We start from the raw sequence: 10,973 nt of genomic DNA on the forward strand, positions 1-10,973 counted from the left end.
TATAGTTTAGATATTAAGCAGAGAATAGCTCAGCCTCTCAGAAAGCATATTGGAGGGCATAGCAAAGAGGCCATGAAAAATGTAACAGCAGCACCAGCTGCCAACAATCAAAAGTGCCTTGTTAGAAGGGTGCATTGGAACAAAATCCATGTTAGACAAAGTAGAAGCCAAGAATGTGAATATTAGAACAAGTTGTATCGAAGGACTCTCAAAGTAGCTATGTGTCATATTCTCATAAACAAAATTTGGGCTATGGACAGTCAGTAGCAAGAGGAATCCTGGAGAACATACACTGACTTACCCAGTTTTCTAATGAGATTGTCTTTTGCCTGTCCTAACAGGAGAAGTGGTATGTGAATTTTCAGGCATTAGAAAGTATAATCATGTGGCACACCAGACTGTGAGTCAAGATTCCTCAGATACATTCCCAATTGGATCACCAACAGTATGTGTGGCCCATTGTATATTGTTTAACTCTTCATTGGTGCATTTAAAAAGTAGAGGGGAAAGGTGCATGTGCTACAGGAAGACAGATTTCAAGAGTCAGCAGCATGCTTGAAAGCAGAAGTGTTACTGGTGTTTAACATACAGTAATGAGACAGACTAAGGCAGCAGTAATGTTTGCTATATTATGATAAGTATTAAGCTCCTTACTAAAATGAAGTCATGGAGAGGGGAGTAATTTAATTTGCAATACTAAAAATGTTAAACACTGAATTAACACTGTAAACTTGAACAGGCAAGAATGTATCATATAAGCACAGGAAGTGGGTGAGAATACTGTGAAACACCAAGGCAGCTTAAGGAAAACACAGGGTTGGTCATAGCTACAGAATATTAAATGGAGCTGTCCAACTAGTGTCTCACCCATTTGGAAAGTACTCCTGGCACCTTGACTGAATCTCTAGGATGCTGAGCTAAGGATTCAAAAATGGAATAGAAGTTTAAATTGGGTATCCTCCCTCAACTTTTTGGAAAATTAGTGCTAGCACACATTAGTCTATACCTTCTACATATCTCTTATTAACGCTCAACATTTAGAGCACAGAAGTACTCCTAACACTTCAACAGTGAATATGAACTTTTCTTTGGAGTTCTTAAAGTTTTTCCTAGCATTTTGTAAAAATCAACTACTGCATTCAAGATTAATTCCTTTGTTACATGTACCAACAGACAGTGTTCACCTCCCGGGGTTTGATATGGGGGATTTCCATAGTGATAAAAATATGATCCTTCAGAAACTTGTTCAGCGCATAAATGAATTTCCTCATAAGAACTGAGGGATGGAGCAGGCAAAAGAGAACAGGGAAAACTTCAGAGATGATACTACACAGGAGACCAGCTCAAAAAGAGCAGACAGTTGCTTAATCCTGAGACCCTGAGGCATGTCAATGATTTCAGATGTCTTTCAGCACACATGGATTGTATTGTGGAATTTCGGACTATTAAGGAAACCCACAAGGTTACGGAATCATAAAAGACCTGTGGGAGGAGAGCTGAGAAAAGCAGATGTTATTGCCAGAAGAAGTATTTGAAATACATTGGAAGTAATTTTAATCTTAAAATACTTGCAAAATTAAGAGGCATGCATCCAACTTGTCAGTAAGAGAACTATTAATGAACAACCAGCAATGAGGTAGTTCTTTATGAGATCTCTCCTTGAGAAAGACCATTGACATGTTTTGAAGCCTTTAAAGGGGATTTCTTACCAGCAGAGACAGAAGTGGAATTGGAATGCAGTTATGATGCTGAAAATAAATATGCATACAATTGGCAGTAGCTTGAAGCTTGTGGAAAAATGGTTTTTATTTTGTAATTTTAATTAAATACGTTATGCACACCCCAGAATGGCATATCCTGTTAAATAAAGGTACTTTGGGATATTTGTGTGTTTGTTTTTATCCTAAGTTCTTTATAACTAAAATCTATTGTATTTACATAACCCAGGCTCTTGGTAGATATTCAGAATTTCAGAAATTCAGAAACCGTCCAAGAGCCACTGAATCAGAATCTTCACTTTACACAGCTAGTCACTAAATTTTGAGAAGTACCACATAAATCACTGTTTTCAGAAACAGATACACAATTCAGTGTACACACATTTGCTGAACTACTGGAAAAGTCCATTTATCTAGTAACAGGGACAGTTAAAGACAATATAGGTATACATGAAATGTTAGAAGAGGGGAATGCAAGTCAACTTCTATTTGTAAAAAGGAAAAAGATGACTTGGAAAGTACTTACATAAAGCAGCTTGCAGAGAAGTTATTTACTGGTAGTCAAGCCTTTATCAATTGCTCTATATAACTCTATTTGTTATTTCATACTTATTTATCACAAAGCTGTTGAAACAATGGAATGCCGCATATGTAGAGGAGTTTATAAGCTGTGGCATGCCACATAAATAGAAACTCTTATTCTTCTTTGTCATTCTCTGGAGAAAGGTTCAAATTATTCTTTGTTCCTCATGCAATCTTTGTTTGCCTTATTCAATAACTGAAGAACAGAGGTTTTTTTTTTTTTTTCTGTGAAATGTTTTACCAGTCTGATCCTTTTTTTTTTTTGTCAATATTAGGACTGCTTAAGCATAATCCTATTTTATTTACTAGGATTAGTACAATTGCCTTCCAGCTGACATTTCTGATTCCAGTGTTTACCCTGCCATCCCTTAACCACATTGCTTTAAGTGACTCTTTATAATAGATTTTAGGTGCCAACTTGATTAAATTAAAGAATAGCTTATGGGATATATGAATTATCAATCATTACATTAATTGTTTTCAGTGGTTCAGTAGGCACTGAGTTCATCCCTCTTCTGTTGAAAGGGAAACCCATGTAGTCAAGTATTTGATTAGAATGTTTGAGCTGGCCTGTGTGTGTCATTTCCAAACAATATTGAAATATGATTCTATGAGCTGAATAGGAAAGATTTATGTACATCTGGGGAGCAATATTCACTCAACTGGTGGCACAAATGGAACAAAATGGTAGAAGAAGAGGGAATTTCTTCTTTCTTTTCTGTAGCCAGTCACCTTTCTTTCCCTCCCATTTGGTGTTCAAACTCCAGGTCTCCAGCTCAAATTCCCAGATCCATGAACTCAAACTGGTTTCTACCCCATCCATCTCTGTGCAGTTCTTTCACCTTCAGTATCAAACGGAACCATATGTCATTAACTCTTAGGACCTATGGGCTTGAGATACTTCATATGACCAACAGCTCTGGTTCTCCAGCTTACAACATATCCTGGGGTTTCTCAGAATTCATATCGAAGAGAGACAATTCCCCTTGCAATTCTACCCACACGTCCCTCCTATTGTTTCTGCCTTTCTGGTGAGCCCTTACTAAAGCACCTTGCTATAAAACAAACAGAATCATTTCACTCCTCTACATATTGACCATACTGACATTCATGGCGATCTCATTGGATCTCCATTGCCTATACAGACATGTCTATAGAGGCCTGTGAGAATAGAAGTTTTAAGCCTAACTTACTATAATTATCCATTTATATTACTCTACTCCTACATATTGTGCATTAGTCATGCTTAAACTGTTTTTTTTTTCATGTTAGCTTCCTTAAACTATGCTCATGTGTATTTCTTTACTGAGTAGATGGCAGCCATCTTGCCTCATAATTTAATTATTGCTGGTAATTATGTATGTTTTTTATAGACGAGCCCAATGACATTGCATTAGATATGTATTAACTTCCTTATCAAATTATTTTCTTAGTAACTATAACTATCATACAGAATTCTAGAGTCATCCACATTTACATTTACTTACATAAAAGAATTTTCCACCAGCATATCCATTAATAATTACAGGCAAATCACCAATACAGGAAATAATTTAATGAAAGGTAAAGGCTTTATAAGAATGGTAGAGTTTTGATTTCTAAAATGTCAACATTTGTAATGTTAACATTTTTATGGCCAGGAAATGTGAATTTTCTTTATGAAATCTGTATATTAACTCTGTTTTCAATGTACATTACAAAAGGTGGCTAGAAATATCACATAACCTGTGTGTAATTGCTCCAACATTTCTCTCAAGAAAAATGAAACTACATTTTTATGTTTTCTGTGTAGAGAAAGCATGCAAATTTAATTGTAAATGTGGACAAACTTGAGGTTTAAACATTAAAGTAGTTCTGAAAATGTGTGTGTGTTTTTTTACTTTTTCTTTATTTATTGCTTTATTTACAAATGGTGGTTATGTTTCACTTATTTTATAATATAGATTCAGGAGCATAGTGACACTTTCCATACCCCTTACCAACTACCTCCCTTTCTATCCTTCTTCCTTGTTTGTTTGTTTGTTTGTTTTTAAAATTTTGCAATGGCATGATTTCAGTTCACTTCATAATCATTAGCTTTGCACTAGATAAAGAATTCAGCTTGCAAGTAGAAAAAAACACTGCTGTTCTAGAATACAGACAAGAACTGCAAATGATCTCAAATCTCAAAATGTCAATTTTGCTCATATAGCTGACATTTTTGTATTCTGTGTATTCATTACCATGGAACATGGAAAACATGTGATATTTGTGTTTTGGGATGGACTTATTTCACTAAGCATAATTATTTTCAGTTGCATCTATTTGTTGCAAAAGGCAGGATTCCTTTCTTTTTATAGCTAAATATTATTTCATAGTTATATAAAATCATCCTTTTAAGTACCTGAAGCAACATAATCTTAAAATAAACAATTTATTGTACAAAATCATTGCAAGAACTAGTTTTCAATAGAATATTTAATGTGAGTAGATTAAATTGCTTCACATTTGTATGGTACCTCAAAAAGTTACCATCAATGCATCATTCAGGGGAGCAAGATTTATTGAAAGATCTGCTGTAATAAAGCAAGCAAATAATCAAGTAAGAGATGCATATTAAACTAAAGAAATACAATGTGAAAATAAAAGTAAGGTAAATTCCAAGTGATGATGGTAACAGGAATGTACAGGGCCAGTGTTTTGTTGTAGTAGCCAAAAACCACCCTGTCTAGATTGGAATGGAACCACAGAGATCTCAGAGATAGAGTTCTATCAAGGGGAAATGATACTGATACATCTTATATTATCTTAAAATGTATTTGTAGCATGTTTACAAAACATCATAGGGGAATGGAAATATAATCACAAAATACTATTTCACTAGACTTTTGAATGTTTATACACATAACAATATAAATAACAAGTAGTGCCATAACCAAAAGGTAGGAAATTAGTTTTTTGGAAGGATGAAGAAAGCAAGTAAAAGTGTAAATTTGTAAGTTTTTTGGGCAGGGAGTTGGGCTTGAAATAGAGCTAATATTCAATTACTGCTGTTAGCAACTACCATATATCAAAATTTCACTTAGAGATTAAATAATAAACACTTACATCCTCATGTGTTTTCTGTGTGTCAGGAGTTGGAAATGGCTTATCTAGTGCATTTTGTTCCTAGTCGTTCTTAAAATTTCCATCAAGATTCAACTAGGCTTAGGTGAAGCTGGAGAATTAGCTTCTATCATAGATGCCTACTTGACTGGCAAGGAAGTTTTATTGTATGGACCTCACTGCATTGACAGTGGCTTTCCCTAGAATGGATGATTCAAGAGAGAGCAGAATACGAGTTGATAAAATGTTCAAAAAGTATAAATGGAATTTCTTCAAAAGACCTACAAATGACCGAGTAAATTAAATAATTATAAGGATAACTCATCATGAGGGAAATGCAAACCTAAACCAAAACTGCACTCCAATTAGGATGGCTGTTTTAAAGCACAAAAAAAGAAAAAAAGAAAGGAAAAAATTCTGATGAAAGAACTTCGTGAAAGGAGAACTTTTGTATACTGTTCATGGAAATGTAAATTAGTGTAGACATTGTGGAAGGCAGTGTGATTAACACTATAGCTATCGTGTGACTTGGCAGTTCCATTATTGAGTTTATATCCAAAGGATATGAAATGAATCTGTCAGGCATCTGTACTCCTGTGTTAATTGCAACACTATTAACAATAGCAAAGAAATAAAAACAACCAGTGCTAGCATATTGGAACAGCAGTTTAGGCAGGCAGCGTCTCATGAGTACATGAGTCATGCTGTTCCACTTCTGAACTATCTCCCTGCTGGTGTGCCTGGGAAAGCAGCAGGAGACAATCCAAGACTTGGGCCCTTACCATGCATGTAGGAAACTAAAAAGGAATTCCAGGCTTTGAGTTTTGGACTAATTTAGCTGTGGTTGATGCAGCCATTTGGAGAATGAACCAATAGATACCTCCTTTTCTTCTCCTCCCTCCACCATCACTCTCTCTGCAACACTGCCTTTCAAATAAAATAAATCTTGAAAAAAGAAATAAAAAAAGAAACAAGCAACTTAAATGTTCATCAATTGAGTAATGGATGTAGAAAATGAAATACATACACACAATTAAAATAATATTTAGTCATAAGATGGATAGAATTTTGTTATTTGTGGCACCATGGATACAACTGTAGGTCAGTTTTTCATGAAATTAGTCTGGCACAGAAACATAAATGTAGTTTGACTTTATGCATAAAATTGACAAGAGCTTATTTTACAGGAATTAGAGTAAAATTTTGATTTACAAAGGTGTAGGTGTATAGAGGAGAGAATGAGAATGTAAGGATTAGGTAGTGGATTCTAAGGCAGATAAGAAAAAAAGTTCAGGTGTCCTGCTGTAATGGTAGATTAACTGTAGATAATGGCAATATGTTGTGTATTTTCTGAAGTATTTCCTAAATTATTGGCTGAGAGGGGTGGGCAGTGCTGTTGCATAGCAGATAAAACAGTCATGCACAATTTCAGAATTCACTTTCATCATCAGCTCCCTGTTAATGGTATGGGGAAAGCATGATATGTCCTGAGCTATTAGGTCCCAGCACCTACTTGCAGACATATATGAAGTTCCTGGCTCCTGGCTTCAGCCTGACTTGTCCCTAGCCATTGTGAATATCCAGGATATGAACCAGGAGTTTTAAGATTCTCTCTCTCTGTTTCTTGCCTGCCAAAACTCCATAACATTTACTTTCTAATTAATTAATTAATTCTCTTTTAAAAATAAAACCTAAAGCCTGGCACAATAGTGTAGCAGCTCAAGTTCTCGCCCTGAATGTAACGGGATCCCATATAGGTGCTGGCCCCATTTCCCATCCAGCTCCCTGCTTTCAGCCTAGGAAAACAGTATAGGACAACCCAAAGCCTTAGGCCCTTGCACCTGCAAGGGAGGCCTGGAAGAAGCACCTGGCCCCTGGCTTCGGATTGGCTCAGCTCTGGCCATGGCAGTCACTTGGGGAGTGGACTTCCTCTCTGTCTCTTCTCTCTGTATATCTGCCTTTCCAATAAAAATAAATAAATCTTTAAAAAAATAAATAAAAACTGATTTTTAATGTCCTCACTATAAAGAAATGATAGATGTTCGAGGTCATAAATATGTTTAACCTGATTGGACATTACATAATATAAACATCATAAGGTACCCCAAAATATGTTCATTTGGATTAAAATTTCAAAATTTATGTATGAAAAAATAAAATCCAATAGATATCTTCATATCCATAAAGTGTACTAAGAGGCTTTAAAGTACTTATTTGTGGCATCATTCCAAATGTTGCCTATAGTAGGCATTCAAAAGATGTTAAATTTGCTAAATAAACAAATGCTTTATCAGCATGCCCTTTTTCTAATCCAGTACATGGGCAAACAGCCAGAGTAAACGTAGGCTCTCCAAATGGCATCTGCACTCTCGCCAGAGTCATCAATCCTTCCCAGTTCTTTCCCTGTAAAGAAGGTCTGAATAAACGTTGTGGGAAAATCTCATCAGCTTCCCAGTAAAAACTTAAAAATGAACATATGTGATAGTGGTATTAGGATTCCTCATGCCAACAGGCATATTACATTGTCACAGAATCCATCAACTGTCATTTACAAATAGAAGGAATAGAATGATTAGGTGTACAATAAAGTTTATTTGTCAAGAGTGATGAAAACATTAAAATCTCAAAATGTGTTGTTACTGGTATTTGATCATAGCTTCAGACTACCTGGGAATCAGTATTTATGAAATATTTTGTTGTGTAGGATTTTACATAATAGTTTTGCTCTAGGCAGTTTAACACCTGGGTCACATGATTGTTTCCTGATCATCATGCATTTGTTAGTTAACATGAATATGGGGCATGACTACTAAAATTGGTACCACATCAGTTCCTTTATTTTTACTCCCTGAGAAATTCAACACAAAGCTGATACAGTGAGCTTTTGGGGCTCCTTTCTTTCATAAAGAAAGGAAATTTCTGGCTGCATGCTTTAATCTTTATCTTGTATCTGTGTCTCCATTTCTGTTTTTTAATTGTTCCCACCTCTCTCTCCAGCCCTGTTCATGGTATGTAAGTTGCAGTCATTTTCAAAATGACAATGGGAAATAGATATTATGCATCCTTTAAGTCACACTCCCATTGGCTGCCATATGGCCCTAAGATTGGAATGTGCTTCGTATTTCAAGAATAAGAAGGCTGGAGCTAACATTGTGACACAGTACATTAAGTTGCTACTGTCAATGCCAGCATTCCATGTAAGTCCTGATTTGAGTCTTGGATTCTCTACCTGCAATCCAGTTTTCTGCTGATGTGTTGAGGAATTAAACAGACAATGGCCTGAGTGCTTGTGCCCCTGCCACTTGGTGGGAGACCCAGGTGGATTTCTGTGTTCCTAGCTTGATCCTGGCCTTGCCCCATCCTCTGCAGACGTTGGGTAGCAAACCAGTGGATGAAAGATCTCCATCTCTTCTCTATTTTTGTAACTCTCCCTTTCAAGTAAGTTAAAACTTAAAAAATAAAAAAAGAATGGCAAGGCCATCCCAGAAAGATATCTCTTCTAGACAGTACACAAAAAGAAAGTGGAAAAATCAAATAGCAATCACAGCCTTGTAATAACCACTTGTGAGCTTGCGATTTGATGAAAAGTTCACATTCCAAAGCAGAGGGATTAGCTTTCAGGAGAATACATTACAGGGTACCTTACACTGTGCTTCTCACAGCTGAATGCAGAGGTGGCTTTCACAGTGTGCTTTTTCTGAGCAGAATAAAGCAAATTTAAGGACATACCAAATCTCTTTCCAGTCAGTTGTGAATAGAACTCTTCAGGATACTAGAGTACTAGAGAATGTTGGGAGATAGAGGATGGATAACAATGAAGTATGAGTTCATTTCATGAAAAGGCTATAGGTGAAGTTGAGAAATCCAAGCCATGAATGGGGAAATATACCCTAATCCAATTCAGAATATCTGCTGTGTCAGTGAAAGCCGAATTCAGGCAAGTCACCCTGGAGTGGCCATGATTCTAAGACTGTTCCAAGAATATATACTTACTCTTCATCCATGATAACTCCAGGAATAAGAATTATCATAATGTTTCACTACTAAAAATGCAAGGGACTTTTCTATGAAAGAATATTAGCATTCTGGATGTAGGCCAGTCTCACTGGAGTTGAGTATAACCTCAATGTGGTTTTCAGTGGTATTTCCCTGATAGTGTTTTTTCATATGCCTGTTAGCCATTAGAATCTCTTCTTTTAAAAAATGTCTGTTCATTTTTTGCTTGAGTTGCTGCCTTTGAATTCATGAAGCTCTTCGTAAATCCTCATCATTAGTTCCTTCTCAGTTGTGTAGCATGCAAATATTTTCTCCCAACCTGTTGGTTGCTTCTTCACTTTGTTGATCATTTCCTTTTTGCTGGCATTTTCCTTACCTACAATGTCAGGAAATACTTAAATAACAGAACGATGGACCTATGATTGTTTTCTGAGATTATCTTATTGTAATAAAATAGGGGAAATCAGGTGAGGCGGTAGTCCCAGAACCTTTGCTGGCATTTTCCTTACCTACAATGTCAGGAAATACTTAAATAACAGAATGATGGACCTATGATTGTTTTCTGAGACTATCTTATTGTAATAAAATAGGGGAAATCAGGTGAGCGGCAGTCCCAGAACCTTTGGAACTATATTATAAAATAAATACATTTAAAAAAGAATATTAGCATTCAAGGGCTATAAAGGTAGATACAGATAGAAAAGCTCTGTTCTCATGACATTGGTTCACACTTTCTCTATTTATCCAAAAGATACTGAGTTAACATGTAAGAACCTGAGATTCCCTCTCTTGCAAATGACTATTTACCATGCTAACAGTTTGGATGAAGATTAGCAAAGAGAAAGGAGCTAAAATATTTTGAGAAAAATCCTGAATTGTGATATGTAAACTTGCAAACACACCATGGATGTTTATGCATGATTATTGAAAGACCTGTTTACATGTCTACTTCAGCAGAGGAAATAGGCAGATCTGCAACAGGCTGAATCCAGGAACGTGAAACTTCATATGAATCTTCCATGAGGTTGACCAGGGCCATTTTCTTCTGCTTTGCTCGAGCCCATTAATAGGGTGCTGGGTTTGAAGTAAAGCAGCTGGGACTTGAGCTGGAACCCATGAGGGATACCAGCTTTCTGTCACCAGACAACAGCTTAAATCCCTGTGCCACCAAGCCAGCTCCTATCCTAGTTTTAGAACATAACTTTGGATCTGTTGTAATATTGCTTTTAGTGGTTTGTTCATTGGTGCTGTGCCTATCGTTATCTAAAGAGAAAAGCTGTTATCTCAAAGATTCATGAATAGTGTTAAGGGTATTGTGAACCACTTCCTTCAGTGTTGGCACTATAAAAATTAAAAGTTCATTTGCTATATTAAGAGCTTTATTTCTCTGACAAAAGTTGTGAGATTTTCCATTATGATCAATGTAAATGTTAGAGAATGCTTGTGTTTCGTTTATTCTTGGTTAACAGAATTTTGACACCATATATTAGCATCTGTCACTGATTCCAGAATTGAGTATCTATATGTTCTTATTTTATGTCTCTGGTCTGTTGTGTCTTTGTTGGCCATGCTTTTAAATTGGTGCTCTGTCTT

Source organism: Ochotona curzoniae, unplaced genomic scaffold (genome assembly GCF_017591425.1).
Source record: "Ochotona curzoniae isolate NIBS_2020 unplaced genomic scaffold, NIBS_Ocur_1.0 contig_1071, whole genome shotgun sequence".
Lineage (NCBI taxonomy): Eukaryota > Metazoa > Chordata > Mammalia > Lagomorpha > Ochotonidae > Ochotona > Ochotona curzoniae.